The sequence below is a fragment of the Cardiocondyla obscurior genome, linkage group LG07 (genome assembly GCF_019399895.1).
Source record: "Cardiocondyla obscurior isolate alpha-2009 linkage group LG07, Cobs3.1, whole genome shotgun sequence".
Classification (NCBI taxonomy): Eukaryota; Metazoa; Arthropoda; class Insecta; order Hymenoptera; family Formicidae; genus Cardiocondyla; species Cardiocondyla obscurior.
This window is the reverse complement of record NC_091870.1, coordinates 7,677,364-7,701,771: the sequence shown is the minus strand read 5'-3', so window position 1 is coordinate 7,701,771 and position 24,408 is coordinate 7,677,364. Positions and strand designations below refer to the sequence as shown.

The 24,408-nt window shown below is 43.7% G+C and overlaps 1 long non-coding RNA gene across 1 annotated transcript in view; it reads right to left on the bottom strand.

The window, feature by feature from the left end:
* LOC139104091 (uncharacterized) overlaps positions 1-20,576 on the bottom strand; it is a 37,046-nt gene extending 16,470 nt beyond the window's left edge. Inside the window, exons 1-2 of the long non-coding RNA XR_011545987.1 lie at positions 19,802-20,576; positions 19,647-19,684 (exon numbers count right to left, since the gene is read on the bottom strand). This is a non-coding gene — a long non-coding RNA (uncharacterized lncRNA). The remainder of the gene's footprint in view (positions 1-19,646; positions 19,685-19,801) is intronic.
* Positions 20,577-24,408: the final 3,832 nt, after the last annotated feature.

The following is a 24,408-nucleotide window of genomic DNA, read 5'->3' as shown; positions in this document are numbered from 1 at the left end:
GTGCTACAGTGTCATTGTAGGAATTTCTGGATTTATTCTAAATTAATTAATAGTTTAATTTTTATATCTGCGTAAATATTAAGGGCATATATATTTAAATAATTCTAGTTTCGAATCGCGCGATTAGTTTTTGAATAATATTTCTCGAAGGTGGGTTTTTGGTCTTCTTAGAAAATTTAAAATCCTCAACTATGTATTTCGATCTATTCTGGCTCGGTAAATCTTGACCACATTGTGGGATATCTGCCTGCTAAGGCGACGGACGGTATCTTGATGGGTGCAATTATCCAAGGACGAACGAGGAAGCGGCAGGTGATCTTTGCCCGTAGAAGGTATTAGCAGACACGCCGATTTCGTCAGGCCTGTCTGGAGACCGGTAAAAATCTAAACTAGTAAATGCCTAGGATCTTAAGAAGCTGACCGCGAATGGGCGAAAAGCGCAATCTATAATTAATTTAGATAAGTTATTATAAAAAAGATACTATCATTTAATAAGTAGACGCAGCACTAAAAAAATTCTTAATCGGTCAAAATAATTTTTAAATATTAAAGTTTTTTTTTTTTTTGTTATTTTAATTATAACACATCGGTACGGAATTTTTAATACCGCTATAAATCACGTATTGCCCCGCAGTACTTTCGATTGTGTTACTTACTCGAGCGAGCGTGCGTAATAAAAATAATGAAAATATTCGCTGAAATCTATGGTGACGGTTGTGCACTGCGAAATCTTAACGAATGAGACAGAAGCAGATGTGACGACGGGCGAGATAATTCGCTTCTTTCTCTCCGCGAGGCGAAGACGCAAGGTGGAACCTGTCGCTAACGAACCGGTAAGACAACGGCGCACCCGTAACACGCATAAAGTTCGGTGGAAACGAAGAATCGTAAAAATTTCCAACGGGTAGAGACATTAAAATCAAAAGACCGTGCATTAGCGGATGGGTGATGAGCGCCCTGCGGCCAAGTGCGTTACCGGAAAATAACTCGGACCAGTTTCGGTGTCAGCAAATACGTGGGAGCGAGCACGGGCTTCGCAGAAAAGATCACTTCGCGCCAATTAAATATCTGCAGGTCATAACACGTATCATCAAAAGTATTGAACTCTCCGCGACTAGCGACTAGCAGCCGGGCTTACGGATTCGCATCGTTCAACGTTACTCCGATCTCTACCTGCGAATCGATAGGCAATATTTTTATACGTTAATCGCGTAAAAAGCCGAGGAAGCGAATTCGATTTCATCGATGTCAATCGCGTTACTTGACTCTCGCTGCCAAACGAAACCATCGCACGAACGATCGTTGCTGAGGTGCCTCAAGGCGCGGGTGGGGATGACGAAGCGTGGCGGAGCGTGTGCCCCGACGAACGTGGACGCCTTCGTCGCCCGAAGCGCGGGGCGATTATCTTTCATTCGTGGCGCATCAAACGAGACAGAGAAGAGAGCCGGTGGTCGCCAAGTCGAACGCGTCTCGGCCGCCCACCACCTTCATGCATGTCGCTGCGGCTTTTTTTTTTTCCCGAAGGCGCTCGCGCGATCCCGGATCGTCCGCGCGGACCGTCACTTATCCATCTCGCCGGCGATTCACGGCGTCGCGGGTAGTACTTGGCCGAGAGAGCTGCTGATCCGCCGCAGTTTGCGCTCGCGCTCGATCGCGACGCACGCCGATTTTTCCCGCGGACACACCGATACCCTTTCGCTCGCGAAGCGTGGAAACGCGTCATTACCCGCGGATGCGCGTACAACATTTCATTAGGACGTAAGGATGGAGGGAATAATCGGTCCGTTTGAGATGCGGATCGGAATGCCGCGCGCGGCTACCGCAGCGAGGCTGCACGACAACCCCCCGTGCCTCGCCTCGTCTCGCCTTGCCGTTTGCTCATCTCTCGTTCCCGCGACGACCGTGTCTCGTTGATCATTAAAAACAGACGACGAGGGACTAGATTTTACATGTCGTTACTTTTTCCTTCGAGGCGGACGGCGAACGACAGCAGTTCGGTTTAAGCGTTCGTAATTTCCCCCGCGAGGCACCGATAGTACCGCGAAGTCCAGCATCGAATACATTTTATATTTGAACGTGCAAGAAAGACTAGCCCGGGGCGTAAAACGCGTGTGAGCGACATTCCCGCCGAACGAGCGCGGCAATTTTCTCGCTGTAAGGGCAATCTCGGCATTTGTGATGTAAAACATCTTATTATCTCTTCGACAGCTTTTTTATTACGTTTAATATTGTAAAGTTTAACGACGTAAATCGACTTCGAATAATTTAAAAGAAGCAATCTCCTCAGCTGTTTTAATTATTTACTAAAGTTTAGATTCGCTGACAAAGACAAATGTGATTTCATACGGTTATAAAGTGCTCTTGCAGAAAATATTTCGGTCTCGCTCTACGGTTTGAATATTAATAGAAAAAGCGAGTCCGGTTTTTTAAGGTGATGATTTTCCACTAGGCGAACACCCTTTCGTCCGTTACACTTGTTGTTAGCGACAACAAAGACTACGTTCATCTTTCCTTTGTCGCGGGCCACGCTACTCGGGGTGAAACAAAATAGGGGAGCCTGAACCAGTTTTTAAATCGCCCTGTTATGAAGTGTCGCCACTCAAGTATCACATTTGTATACGAATTGCTCGCTTGTGGTTCCCGATTGTACTCGCTTAAAACATCGCTCGAGAAGGGGTGCATTATATTCTCGTTCGGTTTCTTCGATGCATCACGAGACCAGCCCTTTACCCGTAAACAATTATGATTAAGTATGTTGAGAGCATAATAGATAAATTAGACAGGGAAATTTTTTAACCGACAAAAGAAAAGTTACGCACTTCGATAATAGAGATCAATATTTCGTACCAGAAGGGAATCGATGGTAGTCGTTCGCTTGTTCGCGCTTTCCGCGCATATGTCGGGTTGCGTTTTAGCGCTTATCGGGTTGCCGTTCTTTAGAGCGATTGCTCTGGTCGCGATTTTCTGTACCGGCCGATTCGGCCGCCACAGAATTTTTTAAAGGGGAAGTCAAAATAGAGAGAATATTTATTCGATGAGAGTCGAGATTCGGCGATCGGCGCAACCAAGGGAAATAATTTTCGCTCGTCGGAAAACTGTTCGTACGATATTCGCGACTAATCTCGACCGTTCGTTCATTTAATTAATCGACGACGGCGATGCATGCAAGTCTCCTTCGGAAATTTATCTGCGCAAAACAAGCGTTGTAATCTGCAGTGTTATAAAACCCCGAAGAAAGAATTTGTAGAGCATTAAAACTTAATTTTGTAATCTCGGTGAAAAAAAAAAACTCGAATCTTGATGCTGAAACTTCGCAGAATGTTTACGACAATAAAATCTCAACAAGTTTAATGTACTGAAGTTCTGGGAGTGTGAGAGATAGGAATTCTTGTCTGCGCACATTCATCACGCGGCAATTATTTTACCTCCGGACACGTCAAGAGCTGTTAGGGCGACGTAAGTAATCGACGTACTTAAATGGCGACGTGGCGAATTCTCCGCCGAGGAGGACGAAAGTAGTGCGATTTCATGTCGAAAAAACCATTCTTTAGTGTTTGAGAAACGATTACTCTGGATCCTCGCGCGTCGAGGCACTCAGGTACTTTCAAGTTTCCTTTCCCGAGAGCTATTTGTAGATATTATTTCATTCGTGCTTTATTACGACAAATTCCTTCAAAGTTCTCAACGCAATCGTGTGAATCGGCACACTTCGATTTGAAACATAATATACGATATACGTGAGATTAGAAAATTCTATTAAGGTACTTATCGTAATTGATGACTTTCGAAAGTTCAAAAGTGTTTCTCACGATTGTACCGAGACATCGATCTGTCAACATCAATCCTCGCTCAAACTTTTACGTCCACGAGCCGAGGACCGATTCTTATCTCGATCCACTTCTGCCCCAAAAAATTCCGATGAGATTCGGCAAGTTTTTGACCCATAGGCGATTAGGTCCAGAGATACGAGCCCGAAACAAACAAACAAGAACAAGCGCACGCCGAGCTACCACCTATCTCCCGTGCTAACCATGAATCCTTATGGTGTCCTCCTCTTTTTCTTATGCCGCGGCAGGTGCACACATAACCGTGGAATTACTCGAATGTGACAAATATGCCAAACATCTCGACTAAAGGGGAGCGCCTTACAAGGAAAAATACTCTTTTTTTTTCACCCTTTTTTTTTTTTACAGTCGCAGCGCTTGCTTTTCACGGGAGTCGGCTTAGACAAAGGCTATCATCTATTATGCGTGTGAACGAGCGCGTTATGTCGATTCTGTTTACGAAGATCGGATGTTAAATTGATTATGCGAAAGGTTCGTTGCGCACGTTTACTACGAGAGCTAGAAATTAAAAAGATCGGTGAGAACCGGAGGAGATCAAAGCCGCGTAAAAATCATTTTCCGAGCGTTTAACGTTCGCGTGATCGTTCTCCTATTCTGTCATGCTGCCAATAAACGACAATTTCAGCAGGGACATATTGCCGGCGTATTGTAGGAAAACTCGAAGTTGAGTGCACTCGAATTTCGGCCGGAGTCTGGAAGGCGTTCCAGACCCTCCTATTGTCAATTTTTCCAATTGGTCACCGCTCAGGGTGACATTATACCTTTTCGTTTTTCACTTTTGCACCTTTCGACGACAGTGGTTCTTCGACGTACTAAAGTTTTCGATTAGCAACCCTCCATATACTTCCCTCTTTTATTACGTGCGTGAAAAATTTACCGAAATCCTAAATTTCTGCACAAAATTTATTTGCAGTTTGTTCTTATTACTTATTAAAATAATTTAATTAAACCTAACGTAATCGCGAAGTGTTTTAGCTTGAATTAAAAAATATTATTAACGACATTATACGAAAATTGTATTTGCGTACGTAGATGGAAGTGATAAGTGAATTAAGAAATAGATAGCAATGATACTGAAATCAAGGATATTAAAAATTAATAAAGAAAAGCGTGAAAAATCTATTATTAAATTACATTGCGGGGATCGACGAAGTTGGGAGCCTCTATCTCGCGAATAGGCTAAAAGGACTCAATGAAAGTCATTCAAAATAAGTCGTGCCCCCGGTTTTCAAGTTCATTGATGCTCAAAGTTCATTTTTGACAGATGGCCCATCTGCAGGCACTTTGTTACGCGTTCTCACTGTTACGAATAGACTGGCGACCGAGAGGAAGCGACTTCGAATGAATCGCCTTCCTCGTCCATTATTGGCTAAGTAATTGTTCGATTTATTGACCAAGCTTCGCGTATTTTGCGGCTTTTCGGAAAAAGAGCATAGGTTATTGCTGTTTCCGTTGGTATCTTTTGAAAGAATTAGAATTGGGGAAATCGAGAAGTCCGAGACGCGCGAAGAAACGTTTGTAGAAACCTATCGAGAAGATGCTACAAATATTCTTTCTTATTGTACGATAATACGAATAATAAATAACCGTAGCATTTTGTATATCGAAAATAATTTTATCGGTGTGTGAATTAATATTAATTAATTAAATTATTTAGTTAAATATTACACAATTTTACTAGATAATTTTTTTTTTTTTTTGTAAAAGAAAAGATTTATATTTTGTTTTCTCTGTTTTAAAAAAACGAATGAGTAATTTCGTCAGTCTTTAAAAAACGGATATAACTTTATTATTCGTCGCTTCATTTAATTCGCGTGTTTTATCAGTCTTTTATTTTATTACCGGTAAATGTTTAAAGAAACTAGCCATCTGCGCATATCCAATCGCGCTCCGACGTTTAGATGCTTTTCTTTCTTTGCTCTCACTTAACTCTTGACGCTGCAAAGCGCACCGAGTTCATTCAAGGTTCCTAGGAATATCATGAATGGACCGCGAATAGAATTCAACAGTGCGGCACTATGAGTAAAATCTAAAAGTCTCGCTGACTCGGCCGGGGTTCAATTCATTGATCGTTTTGCTAAGATTTGACCCGCCTCGGTGCTCTTTCGCAGAATCCTCGAGGATCACTTGTTAGAAAAGGTAGGCTCTTCAGACGAACTTCCTATTGAATACGCTTCTTCAAACGGTCCACGAGAACGTGGAACAATAGATTCTTGTTTTTTAAATACTATCAAATATAGAAAGTAAATTTTTTTTACATACCGAATGCGTCGTACTTGATATTCGAAGACTATCTCTTTTAATCGTTTAGATATATTAACGAATGCTACTTTTATATTTTCTTTCGTCGGACAAAGGTAATCGGTGCGCCTGCGAAATTTATAGCCCGCCTGGATTATCGGTTACCATATACGATCGCGCGAGCTCGAGATTATTATTTCGGAATAATCAAAAGATCCGTCACCGCGCGCAGCGAGGATGCCGCGCGTGCAAAAATCCCGCTCGGCGGCGGTGAAATTAAAGAAGCGAAAAAAGTGGTGCGTTTCGATATACCAGCTGCCTCGTCTCGCTGCACCTCGGACGTATTTTCTCGCTTCTCCGAGAAGGCACGTGGGTGGCGGCGTGGCACTTTGCTGGTTTTATGAGGCCCTTAAGAATGGTCCCAGGGCCCGTTCATCTCTCTCCCCCTACCAGCCCTAACCTCGCGTTTTCGTTCCTTCCATCTCGTCCACGCCTTCGGACTTTTTGTAGAGTCGCCATTACTCGACAAAGTCCTTTGCCGTTTGGGGCCCTTGATGGATGCCCGTTGCGTGGGCACCGGCGTTCCACTCGGCTCAATGGGCTGCGACCAAATCCACACGCGGGTCGGCCGGCTTCTACCGCCGTCGAAAAGACACGCGTCCAGCTTTGTAAATCGTCCTGGCTGCCAGGCACGAGGGGAAGGGTTTCGTTTTGCGTTGCGTGCGTGCGCGCCGCGTATACACTGTCGCGCGAATTTACCGAACAAAAACGCGCCGTAAGTTTTATACTTTGTTTCTCGCCGGTGGTATTATCGTCCAATCTCACTCCGCTTTTATATTCGACGATATTTCGCGAGAATAAACGCCCGGTGCCAGATTACGTCCTTCGTAAGTCGGCTGAGATGACATTTAATAAGCCACGGGTTTATCCTTTCGATATATTCAGCGCGAGATAAACATCTGTTGTGATACTTTCGTTAACATGTCGTGAATTAAAAAAAGGAAAAAAAAAGAAAGAAAAAAAAAAAAAGAAAACGCGTCGCTTTCGATAATGCTTTCTATTTTCGGAAACATTTTTATTACTTTATTTTATTAAACGTCGGAAATAAATCTCACGTTCGATATTACATTTCTTCGGTAAATAAACCGAAGTTTTACAACTCATTAGGATTTTTTAGCACGTAGAGATGACTCTTTTATATATGTTACCGCGGTTGTAACGTCCACGTGTACCACAATGATCATTCGAATGGCCAGCCTCACCCACGCTACGATAATAAAGTCACGGCCGATTCGTTCCTGTCGCTTTGCCTCGGATAAGAACTGAAAACCTTGCCACGGCTCGTGATCTTCGATATGCAATTTCGTTTCGATTTCTTCCATTCTTATCAAAATATATTTTACATCTCTATATCACCGATAAAGACCGTCGCTGCGAAATGTAAAAAGGCCTCGACAAGACATTTAAGCCCTCGTCGATCTTAAAAAAAGATATTAAGAAATTCCAGGAGATTTATACTTTTGTATTATAAAAACAACTGGATTACGGCACATTTTTGTATTCTGACAACTAATAATTATGCGAGATTTAAATGTTCACCGCCGCGGGTACGGTACCTATAGGTACAATTTTGCCTGCGATGGACGGACCTCTCGTAAAAAGTTACAATGATTTTTATCGGCCGTGGCGCGCTGTGTTTGTACTCGTACATATTCATTCGTGCAATTATTTTAATCACGATGCGAGTTCACGTACGCAATTTACGGTTGAACGCAAATTTTCCTCCATGCTGCTACTTTCTCCGTCTCGGAACCGTCCCTTAAAAACCTTGGCGGTGCCTTGGCATCTTCGGTGCAGTATCCGCGGGGCTAATCGCGAGTAATTCCCTGATCGCCCGTGCTCACGTACGAGAAGCCGGCTCTCTTCCGCCGTAAAGAATTCCCAAAGCCGCCAAGAGCACGGCGGGTGCATTCACGACTTTCGCCTTTCGAAGTTTTAGAGCACGCGGGAGAAATGACGTGCTGTATAATTTCGTGGGCGTATGGAGAGCAGACTAGACGAGGGGATGATGTCGAAGCGAGCGGTAAGGGTTAGCATCATGGGCGCGGAAACATTTTTTCGAGAGAGCTAAACGAGCGATAACTTTTAGTCGAACATCACAAGAGCCTAATAAAATTGTTAAATTGGTCGTAAAAATTATTCTCTAAATTTTCGAGTATCCCATTATTTAAATTAATTCAAATATCGAAAAAAAAAGAAAAAAAAAACGGAAAAGAATTTACTTATTTTTATTCTCTATCGTATGTACCGTTTGACGAGGGATTATTATTGTCGCAATGCAAGTACTTAATGTGATTTCCTCACTGTTATCTGAACAACCATATTGCAAGGAAGCATGCAATTTTAGGGGAGAGAGCGAAGGGAGAGAGAGCGAGTGCCCCCTCTTGCCGCTTCCTGTGGATGCTCGCGATGAGGATTGGCGGAGGTCAGAGCAGCCCGGAGAACACTGTGTGCTCTTGCAAACAAATGGTCGGCAATTACCTGCAATTTGCCATATATACGTCGGTGCCCCCTTTCCTCCCTCCCACCCCCTCCCCTCCTACCCGGTCGACTCGCCGTCTCTCGTTTTCGTGGCCGTTTTCGGCGCTGAGCTTCCACCTTGGGGCGATACATCGATTGCCGGGTAATTGTCAGCGCTCAGCGCCTCGAACCGCAGGTGTAGCGGGGAAACGAGCGGAGCCCGCGGGCGCCACGTAAATGCGTTAATTTATGTATTTCCGCCGAGAGGGACAACCGAGGGTGGTGTCGGAATCTCGCTGCCGGATAAGGCGCGAAATATCAGCGCTGATACAAGCACGGACGTCTATACTAGACCGCTGCTAACAAGCTGAACAAAGGGGGGAGGGTCTTGAAATTTTGAAGAGATGCATGCCTTCCCCTGGTTATTTTCGAGGATAAAAATGCAGACGCGAGAGAGAGGATGAAAGAGATGATACCCATATAACGAGCAAATTAGGTTTTGTTTTTAGTATGCATAATGCGACGCGATAATGATGATAATATTAAAATGTTACGCGATACAACTTTGTCAATAAAGAAGACGAATAATTTGCGCAAAAAGTAAATCATCTACTTGCGATGCAAGAATGTAAAACGGCTTAATCATGACTTTGCTTTCTCGCCTTAAAAGGGACATCCTCTTGGCGATCTCGTTTTTTTTTTTCTTTTTCTTTTCTTTTTCTTTTCCGCTGCACTTGCATACGGGTTACATTGACGCGAGTGTCACAGCTGTTATATGCCGCGCCGAGTGCATCTCTTTTACCCCCCGTGACGGTCCCGCGAAAAAGAAAGACCCGCGCCGCATGACGCGATGACGGCGAGAGCGAGACGAAGGAGGCAGACGATGAAAAGAAGCGGCTCATCGTTATACGAGGAAGTGTCTCGTGTGTCCCGGTCGCTCCGGTTCTCCCCCACGGACACTTGATATCGAGAATGCGTATCGCGTGTGCTGCTCGTATGTATATGGGATTGTGGCTAATGGCCCGTAGATTACTGCACGTTGCACGCAACTCGAACGTACGCGGCGAAGGACCGTCGAGACACGCGATACCACATGCGACGGACCGATAACCATACAAAAATCGTGACTCTCGTTGAAACGGTAAATCGTGAGACTGTAGAAAATTTGACCTACTACCTTTAAATAAATGTTACTTCAAACAGAGGAGGCTCGCGTCGTTCGGTCGTACTTATTTTGCGCGATCCACATGCATTTTATTATTAACGTATTTAAGCCTTGCAACGTACGTGCGTAACATTTATTTTCGAGGCGCTCCAAGGCTCCGCTTCGCGAAGCGTCGAATGTTTAAATCCTGATCGAGTGCGTTTTAACTCGCAGTTAAGCACCCCTTTTTCACTGTCATTGACGGTGCACGTAGGCGCGAACGGATTTTTTTTTTTGAGCCCTCGAGCGTATAATTAGCGTGTACACGATCAACGTATCTCGACCGATTCGCAACCATTTTGTTCGCTGCATTTATTAAAAACTTCTCGCCACAATGCCTACATGTATTGATTTTTATTCGCGATTATCGATAGTGACCTTCCTTGCAGAATCATTTCGGATTCCAGATTTTCACGGAACGACCGTGAGTTTAACGATAATTTTAGGTTTGTAGGGACAAAGCGCCCACACGAAGGGCTTCCTATTAGCGCCGCTAATGAGACATCGATCCGCACTCATTTTCATAATACCATGTTAAAGTTTATATTATAAATACCTGTTCCGAGAATTCTCGAAAATCATGTGCGGCACGCATCGCGTTTATCCCCGACGCTTCGATTATCCAACGATCGTTTCCACCTCCGCCCCGATAAAACCACGCTTTCGTTTATCTAGTCCAGCCTGTTGCCTCGCGATGCAACCGCCACGAAAAACAATATCTTGGCAACGCACAAATTGTACAGTTTATTATTTCAACAATAAAATACCGACACGTAAATTCTAAAATCAAGTGATATATTCGGTATTACGTAAGTCCGATCAAAGTAACGATTTTAAATGCATTTGATGAACGTAATTAAACATTAAAGACTAGTCGGAGTTTCTCGATTTTAACGGCGCAATAAATCTCGACTATAATACAAATGTCAAGCCAAACTGCTGCGGTATACCTTCGGACATTGATTTATACAGTTGTAATTATTATATTTAGAGCAAAAGTATCAATTAGATTGTTGCGCCCACGCAGCGCATCCCCCATGTTACGGTCGGTTCGTAATCGTGCCTCTCAAAGATTTTGGATAACGCCGTGGTTGAGAGCTTTCAAAAACACCGTAAAACGTTTGGGACACTAGTTCGAAAGACTGTCGAATGGGAGGCGCACAAACTGCGTGATTGCACATGATTACAGGTCAGAAGGACCTCCTTCGTGGAGTCACGGCGTTTTCTCTGTCAGTCGAGATACCTTTCCCTTCCGTTCACCGTAATTATCGCAAGGTGCAAACTCGGAAAATCTTCCTCCATTTTTCAGTAATACCAGGTTGCGTAACAGTACCGTTCATTAAAGAAAGAACTTTGTGAGACAGCTTCTTCCTCTTTACAGTCATTTCATTTAATTTACGCTGATAAAAACAATTTAATCATATCCCGCAACTAAATTACTTAGATTGCTTCGTGCAATTGTAAAAAATTGTTGAGACAAAAAAAAAAGAACGCGGTATAAACATAGTAGCGATAATAAATCTGTAGAAGAAATTATGACTTGCTGTAGCTTACAATATTTCTTTGTCAAGGAAATCATTAAGCTGACGAGAGACTATAGAAACATGTCAATTCGAAACGATGAATATCTTTAGGGCTCGAAGCGCTGTCCGGCATATTGATACGGTCCTCTCTTTTTTAAACTCCGAAGACAAAACATACCTGTGCATCCGCTGATCGTCAATGATAAATATTTTTGGCGTCTCGGCGACTGTCATCGACGAACATAGGTTGCAGCGGGGGAAAAAAAATCAATCGATCGAAGAATAGAAAAGTGACACAGGAATTTTTTTTAGTTGTTTCAAAGATATATTAATTTTTGACGCGACGCTAGTTCGTATGCTCGTTATTCTATAAATAATATAAACTAACGCAAGTTCATCTAATTTTATTCGAACTTTCACGGAATAAATGCTGGTGGAACATGTGACTAAAGTATACTCGCTAATTTTCGTAGGGAGTTTAGAAATTAAGATTGCTTTATTATTTCTTAATTTGTCGAAGAAATTATCTTTGTAAGGGACCTCCGGCGAATAAGTTCCGAAAAATAGCACGAAAACGCTGCGCGATGACTATAATTTCAAATTAGTCCTCGAACCGGCAATTACTCGGTTAATACGACATGATTATATTTTGAATAGGCCAAATCAGATTCCCTGACGAGCTACGAAAATGCTCATAGGAAAAGAGGCTGCTATCGTCGGAGAATTTCGAGCAGACAGCTGCCATTTACGATGGCGTCTCTAGGACGACTTTCGGAAACGTCCGCAACGACCGTTCGGAGAGAAGCCCTCGGGACCGTTCTAGGGACTTCTTTTTCCACCCTGTAATTTCCGCGTTCCGTGTAAGGGGATATTTTCGGAAATTGCATATTTTGAATAACCATCCTGCAGGCGTCGCCTCATGGTATTAGAAATTACTCCCGATGGCTTTTTAAACCGTTAAATTAACGAAACCTCGACGCCTCTTTTGCCATTCGAAACCCCTCGCCCAAAGGACAAAAAGTTTCCGACACGAGCGAAATGTGCCCGATAATATATGGGGGTGCAAATCTAATTAGAAAACTGTCCGAAATTAATTTTAATTATTTCCAAGAATTATTCGCCATCTGCATTCTGTATTAACGACCCGATTTCTTAATTGCCGCAATTAAATATTACTCATCTCTAAAAAGATTCTTTAAAGAGATTTAAAGCAAGAAGGTTTCTTTAAAAATTTTTCGAAGGACTTATATAACGTGGGCCGTACAATTCTGCGTGAAGTTCAGTCACATGATTAATGTATTTTGTGAAAAAAAAAAAGTGACCTGAACTGCTGTCTTGTCTCTTCCGCCCATCGCCCTACGTTCTACAAACCGAAACTGCAGGTCAAAATATAAATAAAATGCCGCAAAGGAACGCTCTTTGTGACTGTAATATCTACCCGTAAAATAATTTCGTTAATTAAGTCCGATTTTTAAATCCGCATTTGTAAAACTCGTGTACATACAAATTTACGTTGTATAATAGAACGTAGTTAAATTTATTTTTTTTTTAAATGAATTTGTGCTTAAATATACGAGGCGCATGGACACGTCTCACCATTAATATTCTTTCGACAATCTACCTTTTTGGCATTCACGACATCTCTTTCCTGCATCATAGCACGAAGACCTGCCATCTCGCATTAAAACAACGTGTCCGAAACAATTGAACCTGTCCGCAGTCTCATGTTTCTATTGTGTGATTCGTTCTCTCACGCAACCAGATCTCTCAAATTCAGTGCCTGCGCCTTTTCAGTTCTAAACGTCAAAAGTTGTAATCTAATATTTAAATTTAAAGAAAAAAAAAAACCCTCTCAAAATCTTTAACCTTTCTCATTTTTTTTTTTCTTTTTATTGCTTCCTGATTTAATGAAGCAAGAACCGTGTTTGGGCGAAATGCTCTTTCGTGAGATTTATGAAGCTTATGCAATTTACTGTCGCGAACGCGGTTGCGCGTTTTTACGAGTCGCGCTGGCGCCTCATCGGGTTCCGGGTCCCGACGACACCGATTTCGATTGGAGTCACGAGGGCGAGGCTTTCCTGTTTCCGTGATTGACTACCGTAACGGTCGTTTCCTGGCGCCTGCGGGATATCCCCATGCACCAGGACGTCCAGAAGTCGTAAGAGATACTGTCGCGACACGTGTCGCCGTTATGATCGCGCGACGGCATTCGTATTCAGGCGGATCCATATCGTTCCGTTCATTAATAAATTGTTTATCGCATGCTCGACCGACGCGACGTCACCGAAATAACCGATGTTTCAGGAAGTCATGTCTTAACGGCGTTCTTACAGCTACCGCCGATACCTGATGTGATTCGTAATAGACTTAAATAATGGTAAACCATTGTCGTGCCTTATCCATTACGATTGCCGGATACTACGAGGGAAATAAATTTTTCTTTTAAGAGGAAAGAAAGAAAAAAAAAAAATATTACTGTAGCATAAACAGGTGACAGTGAGAAAGGATGGCTGGTTACGACTTAAACGACGGTTTCACGTATTAAGAAATTTTGCTCTGAATACGCGTCGCGGTTTTTTAAATGAGCGGCTGCGTGTACTGGCGATTTATTTGTTGCAGAGAGGCGAGAGGCGGAAGGTGCAGCGGAGAAAGGCGTAAAAAGGGCCTGTCGGGACGGCATGGGGCGGAAAGGAGCGCCCGCGGGTGCGGGTGTCATTGTTGATATACAACGCGGTAAGTGCGCGATAAGTAGACCCCATAAATTCAGTCAATCAGACGAGCCGCCTCGCGCCGCGGCGCGGCGGCCCTTTCCCTTCACGCACGCGGCAGCGGTGTTACCTGTGTGCACGCAGCGGTGCACAGGTCGGTCAACATTACGTGCACGTAAAATCGCGCGCACGCAAGCACGCACGCACCGTACTCCCACGCGAAAACTTGAATCTGACGTTGGAATTGTTTATCCCACGAGCGTCGAACGCATTCCTGGCCGTTTCAGAATTCCGCCTCGCAGAAAAATCACTCGATAAACGTGCAGAAACGTAGCGCGTCGCGCGTAATAAAAAACGCGGCGCGGGTGGTCGATGAAATTTACGGTATTATAGAAACCGAGAAAGAAACTCGTACGCGCCGTCCGCTGAATTTCGATCCGCCTGCTTCGAATTGGAGCAGGAATGAATAAACGTCGGGGAGAAAAAAAAAGAGAGAAAAAAAAAAAAGAAGCCCCTCAGTGCGTCGAATATTTAACATACTGGAAGCGAATTTATAACGGAAACGTGTGCGATATCCCCGTAATGTACGTTCGAAACTCGATACGCAGTATCAATTACATTGTAGAAAGTACACCGGCGTAATGTCGCAATTTACGTGATAAATGTACCCCGCAAGATTTGGCGCTCGAAATAAGTGCTACATTCGTGCCTGCGAACGAGCTCGAACAATTACTCAGCGACGTTAATCCTGTCGGCACATTAGTAATTCTTAACTCACGTGACCTCACCGCGGTATCTCCTCTCATTAATTGCAATTAAGTAAATCCCGGCGCGCTCTGCTACGTTAAGCCGTTATATCGGGTTCCTCGCGGCGGTGCACTTTCCCCGTCGAATTTTTAGTCGATACGCGCGAGCATCGTGCACCGAAGGGCAGATACGGCGTTTTCTGCGGCGGCAGCGGCTAGCTAGCGTACGTAATCCTATGCGGCAGAGGCAGAGGATGAGAGAACGGGGAGAAATCAGTCATCGGCAATCCGGCCGGCGCGGTATATACACGCGGTACATGTGAAACTTCGACGCACACGATAATAAAATGCAAATAAATATATATAATTAGAAATCATCAAAGAGGAAGCTCTGAGATTTGAAAAAAAAAAAAGGAAAAAAAAGTCTGCAGGTGAGGGAACATATCAATGATTGAAAAATGAATAGCGAGAGTAGTTCTTCTGTCGCGAGAAAAAAAATGAGAGGAGGAGAGCACCCCTTTTGCGACACGTGTGCCGTGACATGGAGATTTTTACGGTGTCACCCTTTCGATTCTCGAAACCCAAGCCCGTAGCTGGCGCGTCGTAAAAGCGTCGTTACGATTTACATACTCAAATTCGGCTCGGCTCTCGTAAACGCGCGTACGATGCGGTTTTATGGGGTGCTCGTACGTATAATGTGTACCCGTGAATCGCATATCGGCTCGTTTCTGTGTACTTATAGGTACGGATCGGTGCACGTATTATTATCTTTATTCGGACCTAACGGTTAAGGCGGAGCTAACTGCCGGAGAAATTTGTACAGAAATTACTACACTAATAATTAATGATTATATTTGAATTCTCGTTATTAACTAAACTCAAATTAAATAAATTTAACTTATACTTATAATTTTTTTTTAGACCACGATCGGAGATTACGCTTTTGCAATCCGCCGTTTACATTTATTATTTTAAATAATATATTAATGACTGAGGACGTTACAAGAACGTTTTAGATAATCGTAACACGTCGCGATACATTATGTCACGACGGAGCACAAAGCAAAATGTATTAAATTACATCGGCGCCGCGTGCGAGTTAAGCTGACCTTAGTGGAGCTTAACTTTATAAGATCCTCCTACGCGATGGGACGAAGTTATTTAACTGATTATATTTCTCGTGAATTCAAGTGTTTTATCTGTACCATTCGATCGATGCGTTTCGTACGCGATAGATCAACGCGATTGATCGATCGGACCCGATACGGCTCTCATTAATTTGGTACGGTGGGATAGGTATTTAACGCCCCATCTATCTATAATCCGATCTGCATATAGTATTCAGTTCGTCATTAATATACGATACATCATCGTGGATTATCAAACCTACGGTCGGTCGTATATCTATAATAGCTATTTGAATAACAATATTCCGGCATTAGACGGGGTTACCATTCGTGGCACCTAACGAGATCTTATGCAAATCTAACTTTATTCTGGCGAGTCACAATATTGAGGGGATTTAACGATTCATTTAACCCGACTTACGCGACCTACCGAAAAATACAATCGTCACGGATCGAAAGAAGGGAGAAAGCAGAGAGAAACGTTCGTAACTAATAATCGCGCTCCGACAAAGTGATTTGATAACGAGTCGTGATTAGACCGTTGAAAAAAATATACAACGGTAGAAAACAGTATTACCGCTGGATCTTTTTCGATACTTTTTTCCGGACTCCGTCGAGATGTAAAATATTTCGTCAACGATGATTAAGGAATAGAAAGTAGATTTTTTTTTGTTTTTTTTTTTTGTTTTAATTTCTCACATATGGCGTTTCGATATTGCGATACTAAAAGCCCGGCTACGAATAGCGAGGAGAAAATTATAGGCTGGATCGTCGTGTGATTTAGGGTCGCGACTAACAGGTCAGGGTCGTTGGTGGTTCTCCAGCTAACAGCTGGACAAGACTGTGAGTATTGGCGACTTGTTATGTAAACCAGTACCCTACTGTCCCCGGCATAAATACTACCATAAATACTCTGCCGACTCGCGGTATTAGATTAGGCCTAGCTAAGCGCGTCCCGAATGTAAATTCCGGATACGAGGCACATAGATGCCGGCATCTGCCTTCTCGGTATTTCGTCTTCAATCCGGGTGGCTACCGTTGGCGTATATCTTCCTTTATCGTATCTTTTCTTTCTCCTCCCATCGCGACGTAATAAAATAATCCAGAAATCGTATTCTATTAGCATTCGATACGACATACAACGGCTGGATTTCGAAAAAAAGAAAGAAAAAAAAAAGAAAAAAAGGCGGAGTCCAGTCTTCTAGAGTAGCTCGCGAAATAGCTGCATCGAAATCAATTCCCTGTACACCGTTCCGTAGATGGTCCCCGGAGTCTTGTGAGAATGTGGACGATCGCGAAATCGCATATAAATTAAGGTTTCAACATTTTCGGGCCGGTCCTTTGTCGGATCCGTTGCGTCCCGAGGGAACTGTTTTACGTCGCAAGACAAAAAGAGAAGAACGGGGCAGGATCGCGGTGAGTTATACTTTCGAAATCGTATGCGAGTCGAGCCACGCTCTTAACCTTTCGCGGTGAAGATATCTTTTTAATAGCAACTCGATATGCGAACTATTTTTTGAAGGGGAGAGAAAAAAAAAATCTTACGTACATGTTAACGGCGGCGCGTTATCGACGACGTGATAAAATCCATACGGTTGATCCGATTTAATTGAATACAATTCGTTTCTCGAGCGAGTCGCGAGAGCAACGTGCGCGTTCATCATTTTATCGTTACCATCTTCGCCGAGTCTAAGAATCTGAATAAAAGCAGAACGTACGCGCGAGGAACTTGATATGCACATCTAACACGGTTTTTATCCCTCGTAATGCGGGATACGCGATGCTGTCCGGCGATGATCGATGCGGCCGATAAATCTATGATCCTTCGCCCGCGTATTGGCACGCCCGACACACTTCGCGCCGCGATTCGATCGCGGTGAGGCTGTCGACCCGAATATCTCACGATCGCCTGCGAGCGCGCATCGAGAACGACGACGTAACCCCCGTGTACTTGGCACGAAGTACCTAAGATCAGCTGAGTCATAACAGGTGGACACGCGTGTCTACGATCGCATCGCGCAACGATCCGAGGCGCAAGCAGCATTAATATTGTCCACCCCTCGCGTCGAAAGAGCCTTCGAAACCCCCGTGACTTCCGCGCTATAATTTCTCGATCTTTTTGGCGAGCTCAGATGAAAGATTAATTCCTCGAATTAGAGAGCTGAAGACTTCAGTTGAACCGATGATATATTAAGAAAATTACACCGAACCGTCGTGTTCTCGAAATTGTAATTGCGCGATATCATCCGGTGCGTACGCTAAATTCCTTCTCGGACGGCGCGTTACATATTGTACTCGTGACTCGTCGATGCGGCGTGCATGACTAGCAATGAGCTCTCCGTAATGCAGGTTAATCGATGCACCGACCCGTGTAAAACGCTAACAGAATAAGTACGATGCAGTAGACGCGAGAAAATGCACTCCGCGGCCGATGCATTCTTATGTAACTGTTTACCGCTCGCTACTCCGTCTACTTTCCGTTTTTAGCGTGGCATGGGGTGAGACGAGTCAAGGCGAGCCAAACAACCTCGAGCACTTTTCGACGTATATTGCAGACAATTAATCAATTAAATCGTGAACGCATTTGCGACGAAACGGAAACGGTTAGAAATACTTTTAAATTATTAATCTAATAAAACAAAGAAAATTAAAATATTTCTTTGAGAAATTAAATTATTTAGCGTATAATTTCGCGTCGAATTTTTGTATATAAGGCACGCGTGGTTGATATATATTTTTATGTACATTTTATCGACAAAGTTGCCGTTACGCGGCAGAATGTTAGTCTACTTTGGGACTTAAACACAGCGGGTACCTGCATAGTAGTAAAGAATATGTCGTAGGCACGTTTCTAACGACGAGCATCGTGAATTTTAATTTTATAGGATGCGATATAAAAATCGACACATGGCATGCCGACGTAGCAGTTTCAGTCGTGCATAATTTTCATGAATTTTAATATCCCGTCAAAGTAACCCTTTTCGGCAGCCGCCATTAGCGCGATTCAACCGAAACTGAAATATCACTGTGCGCTAATAGTCTCGGCGCATTTTAATGTCTACCTGCTAAAAGGGGATCGCGCGAGATCTTTGTGTCTCCGCGCAGATGCCGCGTGCAACCGAAATCAAAATGACTCGCTGGAAAAAAAGGTGTAAGGAGGGCGCAACCGGGTCTGTTGACGTTTATTGTGTCTAAACGGTTGGCGGAGGCGCCATTAAAATTTTCTCGCCTCGCGCGCACTTTTTCTCTCTTTCTTTTTACCTTTCGCGAAGGTCGGGGCCCCGGATCTGTTGCTGCAAGTCAGCATGGGAAGCCGCGAGGCGCGTCGGATAACAGAGTCGACGTCGGGAGGGAAAAAAAAAAAAATAAAATAAAAAAGGGAAAAGGACGCGAGCAGCCGCGGCCCAAGATACGCTCGACGATACTTGCATTCTGTTACTTATTGATTGATGGCTTGTAAAAGGGTTCCGCGTATTTTGTTCGGTGTTTAGTCATGCAGAATACTCATCGGCTATTCACCGCTTTCGCGCGCGCGGCATATGCACATCTTTTATAACCGCGGTATAATTTTTTTTTTTTTTTTTTAGCGAGTTTAAGCAGTTATCGGTACGAATTAAGTTAAATAGATTTTATATACATATTAGAAGAAATTATGCGCGCGCTATGCGCACGCTATTTTTTTAGAGACCTTATTACAAACTACGAACTACAAAAAAAAATCATGCGACTTACCAATCTGCATCAGCGGAGTTGTAAAATTCTGCCGGTGACTGTAACATAAAAAGGAAAATATTAATGTAGACGTGCCGGTAAATTAATAAGATTAATAAAAAAAAAGATAAACTTTTTTTTTAATAAAGATTTAATTTAAAAAAATTTATGCTTACCTAAAAGTTGCTCCGCCGATGCAGGATGCCCGTCCCGAGCCTGCTCCTCCTCTCAGATGGGACGTGTCGAGCCATCCTTCCGCGCACTGGACACTCGCGAATGCGCCTGATAAACTACTGTCATAAAAATTAATTTTTTATCGAATACTTTCGCACGATAGTCCACGATACTTCCGTTAAAAAATTTTTATACAAAAGAATCACGCCCGAATGCTTTGCGGAACTTCCGAAGCGACCGACGAACCGACTGCTGTTCGTATTTGTATAGTCTCGGCGTGCGACACTTTTCTTCTTCCACTTTTTTTTCAACGGGGATGTCAGGCGGCTACTCTTTTGACGAAAGACTTCCTCTGGATTCTTATCTGAAACAAAAAGAGTTATATTTTATTAGTAAAAATAACGAAAATTAAATGCGATGTGTTACAAGTAAGTAACGCAGTTGCGCACGCTTTACGTTTTTTTTACACGTATTTTTCAAAAGATCTTAGTGTGAAATAAATTCTCTGAGTTTACGGATTAAATTAAGCTTCGCGCGTAATAGACCCGTCAGTATCGAAAAATCGAGCACGAAGTCGTGGCACCGAAATATTTCCGTGTCTTTCGCAAATTGATCACCAACGAGATCCGTCTTCGGCGTGCATAAGCGGGCACCTTGTTCACCTGCCGACAGAAGCCAACGCGAAGTTCGGCCGTAATTTAATAACCGATTCAACCTTTAGTTTCGAGCGCCCATGGAAGAAGGCGGAGGTACTAAGTGCCGCGCGGAGAGACGAAATTGGGAATAGCGGGCGAGTTCGAGGCGAGTTTAAGGCCTGAAACGGGCCTCATAAATAACCCGGGCCAGAATTACAATAATCCGATCCAATTAAAGCGGAAATTTATAGTCGCAAAAAGCGTAGACGCGACCCCCACCCAGCCGACGATTTGCATTTCGAAATTTGCAAGCGTAATTTCAAATTTGCTTAATGGGACCCGCGGAGAGGTCCCTCGGAGGCTACTCGCGTAATAGATTCCACTTTCATATTCGGGAGACCTACGTACTACGCGGAGAAGATAGCGGACCGGACCGCTTAAAAGGGGCCGCCACCCATTATGAATTTCATACAGTGCACCGTTTTTTGCTCCCTTTCAGTGAAGCAAACCCAGTAACTTCGGGTCCATTTACCATACTTTGCTCGAGGTAAATTCAACGATGCCGCTAAGCCCGCGCCTACTCTCTATCAGAATCAATTTCCACAGATCGTAATATTCTATCGGGCCTTAGATCCAATTATCGATGTCTGCTGGTGTTACAGCACGGTATTCCCATGTAATTTCAACAGTAACGTGGTGCATATTCAATAAGCTAATAGCTACTCGGTTTTTTTAATAAATACACGGCCGAGTCGCCGTGCCGCGCAAGGAGATTTTTATTCTATGCCGCGGACGGATTTTATATCGACAATTTTTATTCTACGTTATAATGTTTTATGATCAACGTTTTATTAAATTTTTTTAAATAATTTTTATATTCGTTAAAGTTTTTGCGAATGTGTAATTTGGAAAGCTGTTCCGCGAAGGCGCGAGCGTTTCGCTAGGACCGTGCGCCGTTCCATCCGGCACCTGACGTGTGATTATTCCGCCATTATTGTCGAGGGCTTGAAACCAGATCTAACAATCATCATCGCGCAGGACGACTAGCCGATCGGTGCCAAATTCATAGGGGCACCGGTACTTTCCGGATGCCGATTAGCATAAATTACTCGCGGTCAAGGTGACCGGACACGAGGCCCCTCGTCCCTCCGGTGCAGTTCTCCATTCGCTAATGTCATACATCCGATCTTTTAAAGGCGCTAAAAGCGGCGCCGCAAGGTGTCGATTGTAAGAACCGAAATGTCCGTGATACGGCCTGTAGCCGGAAGCTTCACTTTCGGCACCCGAATAGACGCGATGCACCATATTTCTCACCCTAATCATATTTAAATGGTTATTACGGAAAAAAAAGATTCTCGTGCAGCTGATTTTAGAAATGAACGGATCGATTTTACGTTCCGGACAAAGTAACGAGGCTCCTCTACGCCGCGGACCCGGCGATACTCATTTATCCCCCTTCGGATTTAAAAGCAGCACCGCGGTTTTTATACATTAAAAAGCTTTCACTGTAATCTCTTCAATCGCTAATGCAATAATACTCATCCGTTTTTTATGGAACAAGTACATTAAACATTTTTGGCACATGGCTTTTCGAATAGCCGAGGAGGGTATAAAAACAAATCGTCGAGAAATGAAAGCAAACTTTGTCAGGGTACCGATAATTTCGCTAAATTAACGGCGAACGCCGAGATCGAAATGGGTCAATCGGGGCACGACTGGTTTGCGCGATTATTAAGGCTGCCTCGTAATTTTCGACGAGCACTCGATAATCCGTGCATTAGCCGACGAAGCCGCGAAACCCGCTTGCACGGATTATCAGGATTTAACTCTGAATTAATACGATACTTAGCGCGGTTCCGCGTTCAGTTTCAGCCCCGGCGCATTCGTAAATCGCGCGGTAATCGCTTAACGAACCACCTTCTGAAATTGTTCCTCCTCGTAAATTTTTACGACGACGGGGGCCCCCGTGTCTGACTTGTTTTCGTGTGCGTAACCTACTTTATAAATCTGCCTCGCCTTTCGCACCCCGTTCGACTTTACGGCGCATAGCCCGCGCTTTCCATCTCGCTAATTATTGCCAAATTGGCGTTTCTTGTACCCAATATATCGGCCCATTTTACCGTATTATTATACAATATTCGTGATCGTTACATAACGGTGTTTCTGCACTCAGAAAAGTGATATTCGAGAAATCACGCATAATTACGCGCGGCAAAACTCCCGCGAAGACCGACGGTCTGACGAAACGCGGGCGATGTAAATTTATGCCCGCTATTCCTCGTACAAGTAATATCTCAACGTGCATATAAACCGTATCGCATGCGAGCGTCCACTTTGCGGCGCGAACGTGACGAAGACGCTATTCATTAATTACGCTAACAACGCGTAGCGTTTACTCGGCGCGGCCATGAGGCGACCATAATTTCTCGGCCGGATTGAGCCGTCAGCGAAAGTGCAATATTTTACCGAGATGGCGACCGATAGGTAGCTATCACCAGAGGAATACTAAACAGCTTACGGAAGATTCCCGTTAGAATTCGAGGTGGGGCAGTCCGAAACTCACCTGCGTATCTCCATCTCGACGCTGATCGACTTTTTCGCGTAACTCACGCCGGCTCACGCTTACCGGGTTTTACTTTCCCTCGAGATATTGGATCTACGGGGGGGGAGGGGGCTAGAGATGGGCACGGTCGATCATCACGAACGTGCCATTCAATTTGCTTGTAGCCGAAACTCGTCGTCGCTTTTCTAATCTGTTTGCGAATCTCGAAGGCTTCTCTTTTCGACGGTTTTTTTTCCCCTTTCAGATGCTGCCGCGATAACAAAGAAAGTTTCACTCGCGCGCGAGCTGAATTTTAACTTGAATAATTGAACCGTTTGTTTGCGCATCATACCCTTTGTTTCGTCCTTCCCACCCGATAAATCGTACCCGCGTTTATAGCGTAGGTGGCCGGATTCAAATTCCGCCAGGAAACGTCTTCGTGCCGTTTTTGTTTCCGCGCTAACACGAGCTCTTAAACGGATCGGAATGTCGAATCCAAGAACGTGAAACACGATCGTGGCGAGGCTTTCGTGCTTGTTACGCTTCTGGAATAAAATGTATGTTCGGAAGCCCTTAAAAGTTGCCATGCATTGTTCGGTCCTTCGATCCCAAGGATGAACTTAAATCTCGTTTAATGTGCTTCGCATACACGATTCTCAAGCATTTTGCGTTTTATTCCGGAGTAGGTAGTATAATGTAAGTCGACGGTGTTTTTAAGATTATTAAAAAGTTTTTTTTTTTTCTTAAAAAGTATTTTGAAACGTTAAAAATGCGAATTTTGCAAAGGTTAATCGTGAATTTTCTCTATGGCGTAAAGTACAAGTTGTTCGACTTTCGGTGCAGCTGGCGAAGATCACAGGTCTATCTGGGATGATCTGTGGGTTGTAGATCCGACGGCGGGATCGAGATCGAGGCGAGATACGGCAGAAACCCCGTGGATTATGCTTGTACGGCATCATTGTTATAACCGTGTTAAAAGTTCGCCATTGTGGCGGTCATTGTGCAGCTTGTCGTCAAATGCATTTGGAAGGAAAATATTTTGTTCCCTTTTCTCATATAACGCCCGCTCTCGGATCGCTATGTCAATTAATGAATTTTTAAAGTAATGAGAATAGTTCTGTCAAGTATAGCTTTTTTTATTAAAGTAAAAAAAAAAAAGAAAAAAAAAGACAAATTTAATAGTGGTTTTTAAAAATATTTTCCTTCCAATTTGTTTACTCTAAATAATTTACTGCATATGTAATCCGTATCGTGTGCCTGAGTCGTTTATCGAAAAACGCATCTGGGATCAACTCGAACATGCCCTACCCCTTACGTTGTTTCATTTCCGTCCTAAACTTTTATGGTCGGTACTAAAGACACATACTCGCTTTACAGAAGATTTAAATTTCCTGGTCCAGGGAAACTTGCTGGAAATCGGCGATTTTATTTC